Source organism: Pseudochaenichthys georgianus, chromosome 12 (genome assembly GCF_902827115.2).
Source record: "Pseudochaenichthys georgianus chromosome 12, fPseGeo1.2, whole genome shotgun sequence".
Lineage (NCBI taxonomy): Eukaryota > Metazoa > Chordata > Actinopteri > Perciformes > Channichthyidae > Pseudochaenichthys > Pseudochaenichthys georgianus.
This window is the reverse complement of record NC_047514.1, coordinates 5,537,826-5,550,166: the sequence shown is the minus strand read 5'-3', so window position 1 is coordinate 5,550,166 and position 12,341 is coordinate 5,537,826.

Below are 12,341 nucleotides of genomic sequence, written 5' to 3'. Positions count from 1 at the left end.
GGGGGGCAAGTATTAGATCATTAGAGAGGAAAGTTGGCAGCGTGCCCGATAAACCGTTGAAAGAGTGGTCTCTGGCCAGGAACACATGTAGGACCTGCAGGGAGATCAGCAGCACTCTCTGCTGGGCTTTTTAGATCAGGTTATAGTCTCCTTGCGAGGCAGTTTCTCCATGTGAATACAGCTAAGTAAATATGTGCAGGATTAAGCAGGATCCAAACATGTAAGAGAGTGAAATGCATCAGCATGCACCAGGATGACGAAGCAACTCTTTTGAAAAAGCAAGTCAAAACCAAGACATGTATGGATTTGATGGAATACACAGATATTGGATCACTAATAACTTCAGTGGTCTTCTGGTCATCCTCCCTAAACACTGACGCACATGTTCAGGGTTATAGCGGTTCGGCATCCAGACCCAAAAGAAAGGGTTTCAGCCCCAAGAAGACTCTGTACTTGGTGCAAACAAGTCAAACCTACATTGGACAGACGTAAAGTAGGCACTGAACTCACAACCGCGTCTGCCTCTCTCTTAATGAATGTATGGAAGAACGAATATGGAGAAAGTCCCGTGTTTCTTTGACCCAACTATCCACCATGACCTCCTCCATACACAGTGTTTAATGGACTTTGATCCGAACTGTGTTTGTGACCCAGAAAAACTAAGCATTCTGAGATTTCTTTTGAAATGAATCTCATTTAAAAAGTAGTGTCATTGTATTTCAGCACAATTTTCAGGAGACCGGGTCGGGGGAATTCAATCAATTCCTTGTTCAGGCGGTCAGTCGATGTATCGCTTTAGTTCAAACTGAAATACCCTCGACAACTGTATCATGGTCCTAGATTGCTAGCAAGTACGGGATTCATTGTCCCAGAGGGTGAACCCTGCTAACTATGGCCATCATTATGACCAAATCCCAATGCATTCCCATAGTAGACACTGAAGGTCTCTCCACTATAGCGGCTTGTTCGTGTGAAGCAGCAACGTCACTGCGTCGGCAGTGACTAGCAACAAGGCAGTCAACAATGAGACGAAGAACAGGAGCCTGTATTAATATTAAATCTTCCTTTGCCCCAGATGTTGACTGCAAAGACGGATCAAAGGAGTGGTTTGAGTGGCACTGAACCCACACGTGTTTCCTTGTACAGACAAAAGGAAGTGAGTGCAAGGAGGAAAGACAAACAGGAAACCCGCCTGCCAACAGGAAGACGCTCCGCATGCCTCTGACTTTATAAATAAACATGACTAGAAATGTCTTTTTCTATATTTGATGGCTCCATGTGTTTGCAATTTGACTTTATAATCCACCTTATCCATAACTCATGAACACAGCAGTGTTTGCAGTCATGACAGCCGTGTGTGTTTGCAGATTCCTAGTAATCTGAATTATTTCTGATTTGTGATGGTTCACGTGGCGCCGAGAGCTGCTGCAGTGCTGCATCCTGAGGAGGAGAGGAGGAGAGGAGGAGAGCCTTCCTCACCGGAGGGGTGGAGATGGAGCTGGCCACCACCCTGTAACCCATGGTAACGCCATCAGCTGCAGTGGGAGGAGCCGAGTGTCTCGCTGTGTGTGGATTGGCTGGGAACAGGTGTTCTGAGGTTCCATATAGGGAAGGTGGAGGAGGACTGGAGGAGGACTGAGGAGGACTGAGGAGGACTGGAGGAGGACTGAGGAGGACTGAGGAGGACTGGAGGAGGACGCATGGCATTACTCTCATTATTTCTCTCTTATGTGAACTTCTGAAATATATTGTGTTGAATACGCTGACTGACACTTCCATGTGGCACATGAACACCGTCACATCAACTTCAATATCTATTCATTCAGGAAGTAGGGTCCAATCATTTTGTAATTTCATCCATTCAAAATGTCTGATATATTTGACTAAATGTCTTATTTATGATCACCTTTGTTTTTTAGCTTCATGCATTTCTTTTTTATTAAACATATTGTTCTAGTTTCCTTAAACAATGTTGCACTTAGAATTTAATCAAAAGCTCAAAGAAAAAGTTTGACATTTTAAAAAATATGACATTTTCTAGTTACACCAGTATGGAGTATGAAAACAATGCATAGTATAACATGTATTTAAAGATAACTAACACATACAAAAACAAATAAAACTTGACAATGTGTTTCATGTTTATGTTGTTATTTTGTATTTCTCCATGGTCTGGTTTTCAACCCACATTACTTTTAATATTCTATTATTGTATTTATTCCTTTATTTTATACTTACAAATGTTTTCATTCTATTAAACTTGTGTACAGATCAATCTGTATCCTAGCTGAATCCAGCAGCATACAGACTGGACACTATTCAGCTATCCAAATGTAAAACCTCAGTCCCTTTTTTAAATGGCTTCCTAGTCGTCATGTCCTGATGCTGACGAGCTGCTTAACATCAATGTGTTTTGATTGCATCCTATTTGTCATGATGCTTTCCGCTCTCCTAGGCTTTCCATCCCGTTCGGCTGCTTCATGTTTGACTTCTCCGGTTCTAATTTACATTGTTTCATTTATTGTTTGTTTACTGGCTAATTTAGAATCTGGCCAACAGTTCAGAAATGTGCCTTTTGGCTGACACTGGAACATGTCCAGTGTCTCGTCGCTAGTGGGATCAATGTTCTGAAATATCACACACCATTCCTTGACTGACGTACAGGATGTGGCTGCGTTCTCTCTTAGATGTGGAGCACGAGAAGTATATTTCATTCAGAAAGGAAAGCACAAGTACACAACATGCCTCATTTCCATAAATCCACTTTGGACTTCAGCAAGACATTTTATAATTATACATTAAGAGAGCGAGAGGGACACGTATGGAGGAGTGATGTTGAATATCCTTCAGTACAAACAGATCCTCGTGAAGCCGTTGAATGAGTGAGAAGTGAAGACCTGTGATGAAAGTAGAATTAGAGCTTTTTAAAGGTTCATGACCCGAGTACATGTTTGTCCCACAGCTGCACTTAAATGTGGGTAGGTAAGTTTGAGAAACCAGCTCGAGATCGCTAGAATTTGAAAATACACAACCGGAGAAAATCTGCCACTTCCTTATAGAGCCCCTCCTCCAACACACGAACGCGCACATGACCAATGAGGGCACGAGATAAGTTTGTGCCCCGATGGAAGGCTGACAGGCAGGTAGGCCATCCAATCCGTTTAGCCGGCCCGGCTAAACGGATTGGTTGTACTTTTTACAGTATTACGGCTTCTACAGATGACATTTTTTTAATGGATTTTTTGTCAAAGCACTTAAGATATTCATTGCTATCGGGATGTTAAGAGCATTCCATGGAATATAACAAAAAGTGTATCTCGAGCCGGTTTCTGAAACTTACCTACCCCACCTTTAAGCAGGAGGCAAGAAGAGGGTTCATTTTCTGTCCTTTTGCAAGAAAGACAATCAAATATTAAAAGTGTAAGGCAAAGTCCTATCATACTAAAGGCCTAAATGCAAATCTACAGTTGTAACTAAGTACGTCCACAATAGGCATGTTATAAGGGTCTGTGAAATACATTTAAGTATGGTTTGTGATGCTCTCAAGAAACATATAGACCTGTAATCTTTGCAGCCAAATAGTAGCAAATATGAGAGCAAAATAAAGTCCATTGTAATCGTTTATAAAGACCATATTTAAGGAAAGAAGAGAACAGTCAGCACTGCAGAGGGTCTGCCACTGGAGTGCAGTGCGTCCCCAGAGAGAGAGAGAGAGAGAGAGAGAGAGAGAGAGAGAGAGAGAGAGAGAGAGAGAGAGAGAGAGAGTGAGAGTGAGACTGTGTGTGGCCCCATTGGCCGGCTGCAAATAGTTAAAGGGATAGTTTCGATGTTTGTCTGCTGCACCCACTAGCTTCCTTTCTAGTCTGTTTCTCCAAACGTACTATGTACTCATCGCCGTCTACTACACTTATTGTATAAGTACCTTCATAAAACCCCACTTAAAAACATCCAGACTCTTTAAAGCCAGCGCTGACACGGTGACTTCCTGAAAGTTGATGAGTTTCTGGTTTCAAGCAGCTCAAACATCCAGGACGAAGTCAGAGGGCTGAGGGTTCTGCGAAGAACAACTCCACACTTTGTTTGACAGCTGAGACTTCACACAAACAGGTCTGTTCCAGCAGGGCCAGCGAGGACACTTTGTATATTAAGAGACGATAAACAAGTGCTGCTTTCATACATTAGCTTCTTGTAACCTGAGCGTCAAACAGACCTCAAAGGAATTTAAGAACAGGAAAGAAATGTCTTGTGAGATTTTAAAAAAAAAACAGTGAATTCAAGAGTTGATTTGACAATTTACACTTAAAATAATGCAGGACATCTTCACTTAAGCTGCTCTAAATGTTAAAGGTTTCTGTCAACCTTAAGAACTTATGTGGCATTATTGATAAGATACGTTTGAGTTTTGCTGGTTTCATATTGAAGTAAATGGAATATTTCACATATTATCTTGCCTGCTGTTTAGAAAACATTTTAATTTATTTTCAGGATTAGGAAACTATTTTTGGACATTGATCACCTTTTTGAACATGAAAGTGAGCAGAATAAAGCCCCTTTAAGACTCAACCATTCATTTATATTTAAAATGTCATTAAATGAAGACATTTAAAGCAGGCTTTTTTGTGCTTTCACATTTCATCTCACCTACGGATTTAGACACATGGCTAAAACCCTGAATGTGTTACTCATCAGATTAAAGGTATTCAGAAATAGTAGATTTAAATACAAATTGAAGTATTAAACAGCAACTCATTCAGGACTGTAAAAATGTAAAAAAGGCACACTCACGAAACCCTTCATTCAGGTCATCTTTAATGACAAAATGTTTGTTAATTATTCCAATGTGTGGGGAAAAGAAAATCAAAGCAATGCATCATTACAATAAATCTACTGTTCGAGCGTCTCCTTCTGAGGGAAGTCTCTCTCCACACCTTTTCGGCTCCTGTTCACATTACGCCCTGCAGTCAACAACAGGGCTTCAGTTTCCACTCTCACGCGTTCACAATCTCTCGGAGAATCAGGGACAACATCTTAAAAACAAGACAAACCAAATAGGTAGGAACAATCCAGAAACACTGCTGTCAGACACAGGCGGAGAGGTGTGTAGCGACAGCACCTGTGTGGCTGAAATGGGTTCAAAACCCAGGCAATTATTATTGAAAAACTGAAAGGTAACGCGTACTGGGACCACCCACTGGGTCAGATCGTATTCGCAGTAAAAATAAGTGTTTTTTTTAAATAAATCTATATACCAAACACAAATGTTCCTATGGTTGTGCAAACTTATATATGTTCTTCTCGTCGTCTTTTTTTCTTGCTCTGTGAAATGTAGTAATCATAAAATAATATCTCTAAAAGGCAACAAAGCAGGTAGTTTAATTCTCACCTTTAAAACTCATTACGTCATCCTATAGGTCACAACCCTATACAACAAACGAAGAAGAAGAAGAAGAAGAAGAAAAGAAGAAGCACGAAGAAAGACGGCGTCAAAAAGAATTCCTGAAATACCAGATCTCTAGGAATTGACTTCTGGATGCCAAAAAACACCTTTGTACGTCATGCAGGAATAAAGTCCTCGGCATTTGATTGGATTAGATTATCTAAATGAAATATGATTTGACCACGTCTGGCTGTGCGTGGATTCTGCAGTGTAGCCGGTGTCTGATATCAAGCTTAAGGCCTTAAAGTAGAGCCAGTCAGGTCAACACTAACCTCCCTTCAGTCCATTAGAAGTTTCTGAACCTCCTCAGCCAATCAAAAGCCTGGAAAAACAGCAGCCTAACCTAACCAATATCTTAGAAGTCAATTAATTAATATTTGACTTTTCTTACATGAAAAATTCAAAAAATCCTTAAAATACTGTCAAGAAAGCAGGTTTTGATTCAAAATCTAACGTTTTTGAGCTTTTTTTGGTACCAATTCCTTTTTGATTACTTAAAAATCCACCTAAGTATGGTCTAACAGGAAGTGGAGCAGCTCTACGATATGTTGCAGACAAACCAGGAATCTATCTGGAAGAAAAAGTACCCGGCAACAAAACTCTGCCAGTGTCTGCGTGCACACCTACACCCTGTTCTCCAGTTATCGTCGCTTTGCAAACTGTTCCTTCAGCTGCAGGTCCTTTCCAGTTTCCATCAAAGAAAAACAAAAAGGTCACAAATCTCTCTCGTCTAGACTTCCCCAGTGCAATTCCCGAGCGCTTGTGGTTCAGCTTGGCCACTATGGTAACTCCTTCCATCATTACACCTTCTCATGAAACCACCTGTTGTAGAGTAAGTTAAAAAAGCAACAAAAACGCGATGAAATCTAAAGAAAATCAGCAAAATGGCTGCTTTCGAAAAGGCATTTTTTTTAGCGCGCCCGTCACATGATCAATTTGGGGGGGTTTGTAGAATAGTTTGGTTTGATGCTGCGACCCCTCCCCCCCGTTATAAACCCAGTCGCGGGGAAAAGGGAACATTCTTTTTTGAAAAGCTCACACAAATAAGTGAAAGATATAACGGCCCGTCTACACTACAGGCATCAACAAATCTTGAAGCTGGGCGTGTCTGAGGCTTGGCGATTTCTCGCGACCAACAACCAATCAGGAATCTCCCGCCCGCCCCGGCATACAAAGCAACAGCAATATTAAACGACGAAGTAAACTGGATATAAAATCCCCAAACAGGCGAAAACCTACACTGTCTCTGAGAAAGCGCCGCGGGCTGCTGTGCGCTGAGAGATAACAGCGTGAACACACACTGAGCCTCCACTAGGGAAAACTACAGCGTGTACTAGCAGTCTAATGATCCTTCATCCTCTGGGGATTGTAGTCTCAGGCTTTAATCCAGGACGGTCTTATTATAGCCTCACACTATTTGTACCTACCTTTAAAACATTAGCTTTGTTTCTTACTTTGCTTTTGTCTGTGTTTATATCCTTCACTGTCGAGACACATGGTTCTCGTTTGGGTCGAGAATCATTTTTGGCTCATCCCAAGATCAGAAATGACCAGCAAATGACCAAGCATGTTGATAATCGTTTCGGTATTTGTTTTGCAAAAATTATTCAATATGGTAATGTCCAGAAACTCATGGTTATTCCTTAATGTGTTAAATATTTCCCCAAATAAGTCTGCGGTTGTTATGCCTTTGAAATGGGAGATGTAGAGCTGAATTGTTAAGACATTTCTTTGATTATTTAATAATGATTTGATATTTTTTTCATTAAGAAATAATAAAACAATTCCAAGATTCTCTGACTTCTGCCTCTAAACTGAGAGTCTGCTCTGATTGGTTAGCTTGCCGCTTCTGTTGTGATGGTCATCCGCTTAGACACCTCCCGCCCTTAGCCTAGGACGTACAATGAGTTGGAGGGGGGTGATAAACTCTTTGGAATGTTATCCTTTGCAGACCATTGACGTGCACAAAAACCTTTATAACAGGTAAGGGAAAACCCCAAAAAGCATAATATGGCCCCTTTAAAACATACAACATTTGATTTGCAGCCCTTGTTAGCTTAAAATTCTCCTTTTTCTACACCTTTTAACTCCGTTCTGGTTTAGCTGTCTGAGCTCCACCCAGGTGGTGAACTTGTAGAGGTTCATTCATATTTGATGAGATCTGCATTAAGTCGACCCTGCCTGTGCAGCTGACCGGACTCCATCTGTCCCACAGCAACCAGTCCGTCTACTGTTATACAGTCACTCCGCCCTAATGACTGGGAATGGATGAAACATTGAAATGATGATTGGAAGACAGACAGAGTTCCTTTGTGCGACTGCAGCCTTTCCTGTTCAGCTCTTATTCAATTTAACCTCATCATTTCCTCTCCAGCATCTGTTTGGTTTAATAATGTCATCCACTCTTCATGCTGACGCCAATTCAGTGAAGGAACCCATTCTTACTGAGGAATAGCTGGAAAAAATGAAATCCAAGTCATTCACAGACTCTACTATTCATGCAACACTCCATTTTTAAGAACATATATTTTTTTCCACGCTGTTCAGGAATAGGCAGTGGATCCATTTAGATCTGGCCTAATCACTGTTGGAGATACAACCGTTGCTAATCCTCTGATCTCCCCTCTCACTGGTGCTGCCGACGCCTTGAGCTCTCTCCAGAGAGAGAGGAGGGGAAATGATCCACCTGAGAGGCTGCCCGTTTTCACCGGGGGTGAAAATTATATTTTCAACTGCCTTCATCTCGTAAATAATTAAGCTATCCAAAAAGACAATATGTACCGATTAGTTTTCCCCACTGACAACAAGAGGTTTGTATTGCCATGTTTCATTCATAGCAAAAAACAGAGAACATTAGAAAATCCTCACGTTTGAGAAGTTGTATTCTTTGCTTGACCAAAAATGACCAACTGATTTCCCATCATAGACTAAGGCTGTAAAATGGAACGCCCAACAAATAAGCTAACTTGCATAGCCAATTAGTTGATTTCAGATTAAGTCAAATTGAGTTTCTCCACAAAAGATTCATGCTTTAAATCCTGTGTTTACTATGACGTGCTCGAGTCATACGTTACGTGGAACAAGTCAATGAGCATGACAAATGCATAAAACATGACCGATCAACTAAAGAAACATTTTTAAACTGAGCCCAGAGCGGCCAAACTAAGGGGGGCCATCACTACAGGTAACCACAACAGAGCACCCCTCCCTCTCTATATAGATCCACACAGGCGTTCACATGCACCTTTTCAGAACTATGATCCAAAATGTTCATAAAGGACCCTGTGGTGCCAAAGTGGATGTCACTGTAGCTGCACTGTGACATCCACCTGGTGCAGGGGTGGGAGGAGGTTCAGGCATCTTATACAATACACTAAACAAGACTGAATGAAGACCCGGACCCAAACTAGTAAAAGGCCTGCATCCTTCCGAGCATACAGCCACCGCCCCACCCACATCATAATATTAAATATAGTCAATTATATTAAGAGAATTAGAAGGTTTTCCGAAGGCCTTTTAATGTTGACATCATTCAGTCAAAATACACATTTTCCCTCTTAACTGTAGTGCTTTTATCGATCTATTGTGTTAGTCAGATTGTTGGAGATAATGGCCGTATAGGTCTGCTTTCTCTCCAATATAATAAGACTAGGTGATACCTTATGGTTCTCCAAGCAACCAAACAAATATTATTATTATATTATAATAGTAATCCTGACCCAGTTTCTCAAAATAATCCACAGACTTTGTTATAAACCAATTTCACGGGGGACTATTTTCTGTCAAACAAAATACACCCCACCAACCGTATTACTTAACACTATAGCCATAAGCTTAGGAAGCCCCCTGAGGACCTCCCGTCTCTCATATTTCTGAATATTAACCAAATAATCCCTGTAGTGATGCATCTTCCTATTTACCCAAAGCGTGGTGTCATATTTGCATCAAGAGGCCCGAACATAAGCCACACATCGTCCTCCATATTGCTTCAGCTCTGCTTGTGCCGAGCCATCTTTAGCAATTCAACCCATTACATACACTCGACTAACATCAGCATGGAGACGGTGACCTCCTTCCTGTATGCATCTTCCTCATTACAGCTGAGAGGAGAAACATGGAAGGAAATAGGACCCACCGTCCCCTCCCCTCCCTATTCTCTACTTTCCATTGAAGCAGCACCACCATCCCTGCAGCTCTGCTACTTAACCAGGGGGGAATAATGTAATAGCAACATGTATGTGGAATTCAGCTTCATGAAAATGGTAATTTACGAGGATAGCTTGACATAAAGAGCCGGGTTTAAGTGGATGCGGGGAAGCATTTGCCCCACCAGTTAGCAGTGATACCACACACAAAGAACTGTGATATCTCAAAGTCATGCATACCATGAGTGGCACCGTGAGTGTAAATCTACTGGAGGAATTAATATTATTACACATTAAGGATGGATTTTCTGCACTTGTCGCAAAGATGCTATACAAAAAACCTCCCACCCTCAGCACATTATTGATGTATGATCCATGCAATCTCAGTGGTGTATGTTTTTAAGTAAAACCGATGTGCAAATTGCATTTAAGGAATACAAAGCTAATTTAGCGGTGATATCCTGCAGCTCGGAGCTCAGGTTTGTCGCCGTGAAGGGAGCACGCCGCACCGGTGACATCCTGCACCCACACCCCGCAGGCCCGCGCCGAAATACAACCGGACCCCCAGCCGGGTAAACCCTCTGTTTGAAACAACATTAAAGACCCTAACACTCACTGTGATGCGGGGGATGTTCTTCTTGCCCTGGTATCCAGACATGGTCACCGGTGTTTCGTGTTGCGCTACGCCGCGCCTGATCCGCAATGAATGCGACGGATTACCGCTGCTCGCCGGGTGGAAACGAGGATGACCGTGGAGAGAAAAACGGGAGGAAGAAGCTCGCTCTGAGGTCACACAAAGAGTCAAAGTTATCTCTCAACTCCGGTTCGAGTCGTGTCCTGTCCCTGGCAACCTCCCCGCTCTCCGCCGATGCACCAAACCTTTCCTTTCCCAGACTGGAGTCAGACAAGAGAGGAGGGGAGGGGCCGCGTGCGAGGCTCGTCCCATAAAAGAACCGCAAGGAGCATGCGCAGAGCCTCGCCCTGCTCCTCAGGAAAGAGCCTCTCATGCCATCAATTGCTCTCCTGGGATTAGTGAAGAGTGCGCCAATTGAAGAAAGTAGCCATCTTACTTTCTGCTGTTTCAAAATGTAGTTTATTAGAATACATGAAATGTCACTCTTTGCAAGGAGGGCTCACTTTACCTGAACGTGTTTCATCCATATTTGTTGGTGATTTTAAAAGTAACAAAATAGTTTTGAAGACACGAGTGACACTTGTTGGGTCAGCAGTTTTAGTAGCCTAATGGGATTTTCTTTCCCATTGTTCGGTTAAAACTAAAATAATATAAAACTAGGAGAGTGCAGCTCTCTGTCAAGGCCAGATCTCTTAACTCATGATGATCCTTGGTGTTTCTATTGACTTGCATTGAGAGAAACTATCTTCCATACACAGAAGCCAGAGTACACGCCTATAATTGATGTGTGTAATATAACAGGATGGATTACCCAGATAAAAAGAAAAAACAGATTGACAAGAGTTCATTTAAAAAAAAGATATATGTTCTCATGGTTAATAGTATTATCGAAGTGAAACTATTTACTTCTGTATGGGCCCTACTTTTACTTGCAGTATCCTGATAGAGAAGACTCAAAAAGTGAGTAAACCGATGAAAGTTGGCTAATGTTAGCTTAGCACAACACATGGCTAGCCTACTCATACCGCACAGTTAATGTGGCAGAAAAAGCCTTGAAACAGAGCATTTATATTTATTATGTATTCAACGTTATTTATAAGAGGAAAGTGGGTTGTTTGTTCTTTTAAAACTTGCTAACGTACATAAATCCTGCTTCAAGCTCTTTTAAAAGTGGTGCACAGCTCTGTATGAGTTGTTCTCAACGTTCAACCCTAATGTAAAATATAGATCTTTGCAGTCTGCCAGTGGTAATGTATTATGCCACTGTGTGAAAATACTGCATTCAATATTGTTCACAAGTAAAATTGATATTAAAATGCGCCTAATGTATAAAATGTATACACTCATCATGCAGATTGAGGCGTTGTAGTACAGTGTATTGTATTATGTTACCGGATTACTATCATTGATGCATCCATGTGGTCAGATGGGAATATAGTGCTGGGTAGCTTGTACATTATCCCATTGGAGGCAATAACGTTTTATTTTCATAATCCTTGTTTATGATATTTATCTGTTGATTATATATGTGTGTTAATAACATAAAATATAATATAAAACATGTAGACTTGCCTTTTTAAATATTGTAAAGTAGAAGTACACATTAGCAGATGCTAGAAAACACAAGTCCAATGAAACATGGACTTGGACTTGAGTACTCTCCACTGCAGTCTCCTAATGTGATGACCAAGCACAATAGCGTTTAAACAATCCCATCATTTCATTGTAATATCTCTTAATATTAAAACATAAATGCATGCTTTATGTATATTCCTTTCTTAGAGAGCCCAGGGGAAACTACAACAAAAAAAGAGTAAGCCGATATTAGAGTATATAGGGAGAAGGTAAAGAGTACACTGTGTGACCAATGCTCCCATCAATATGTAACATGAGGCTCACCCCTAAGCTTTTACCAGCATCCTGAGTGCTTGGTTATTAAGTAAAGGAAGTAATAGTGTTAGTGCCACAGTTTACCACAGAAGTGCAAAACCTGGGTGGTGAGTTTGAACCATGTAGCAGAAAAGTTGAAATTTTCCTGCAAGTCATGCAAGTCACATCTGCCATCATCCTCCACACCCTGCTGTTTGACAAGTTAAGGCACTACTAGCACAACAATACAGCAGCC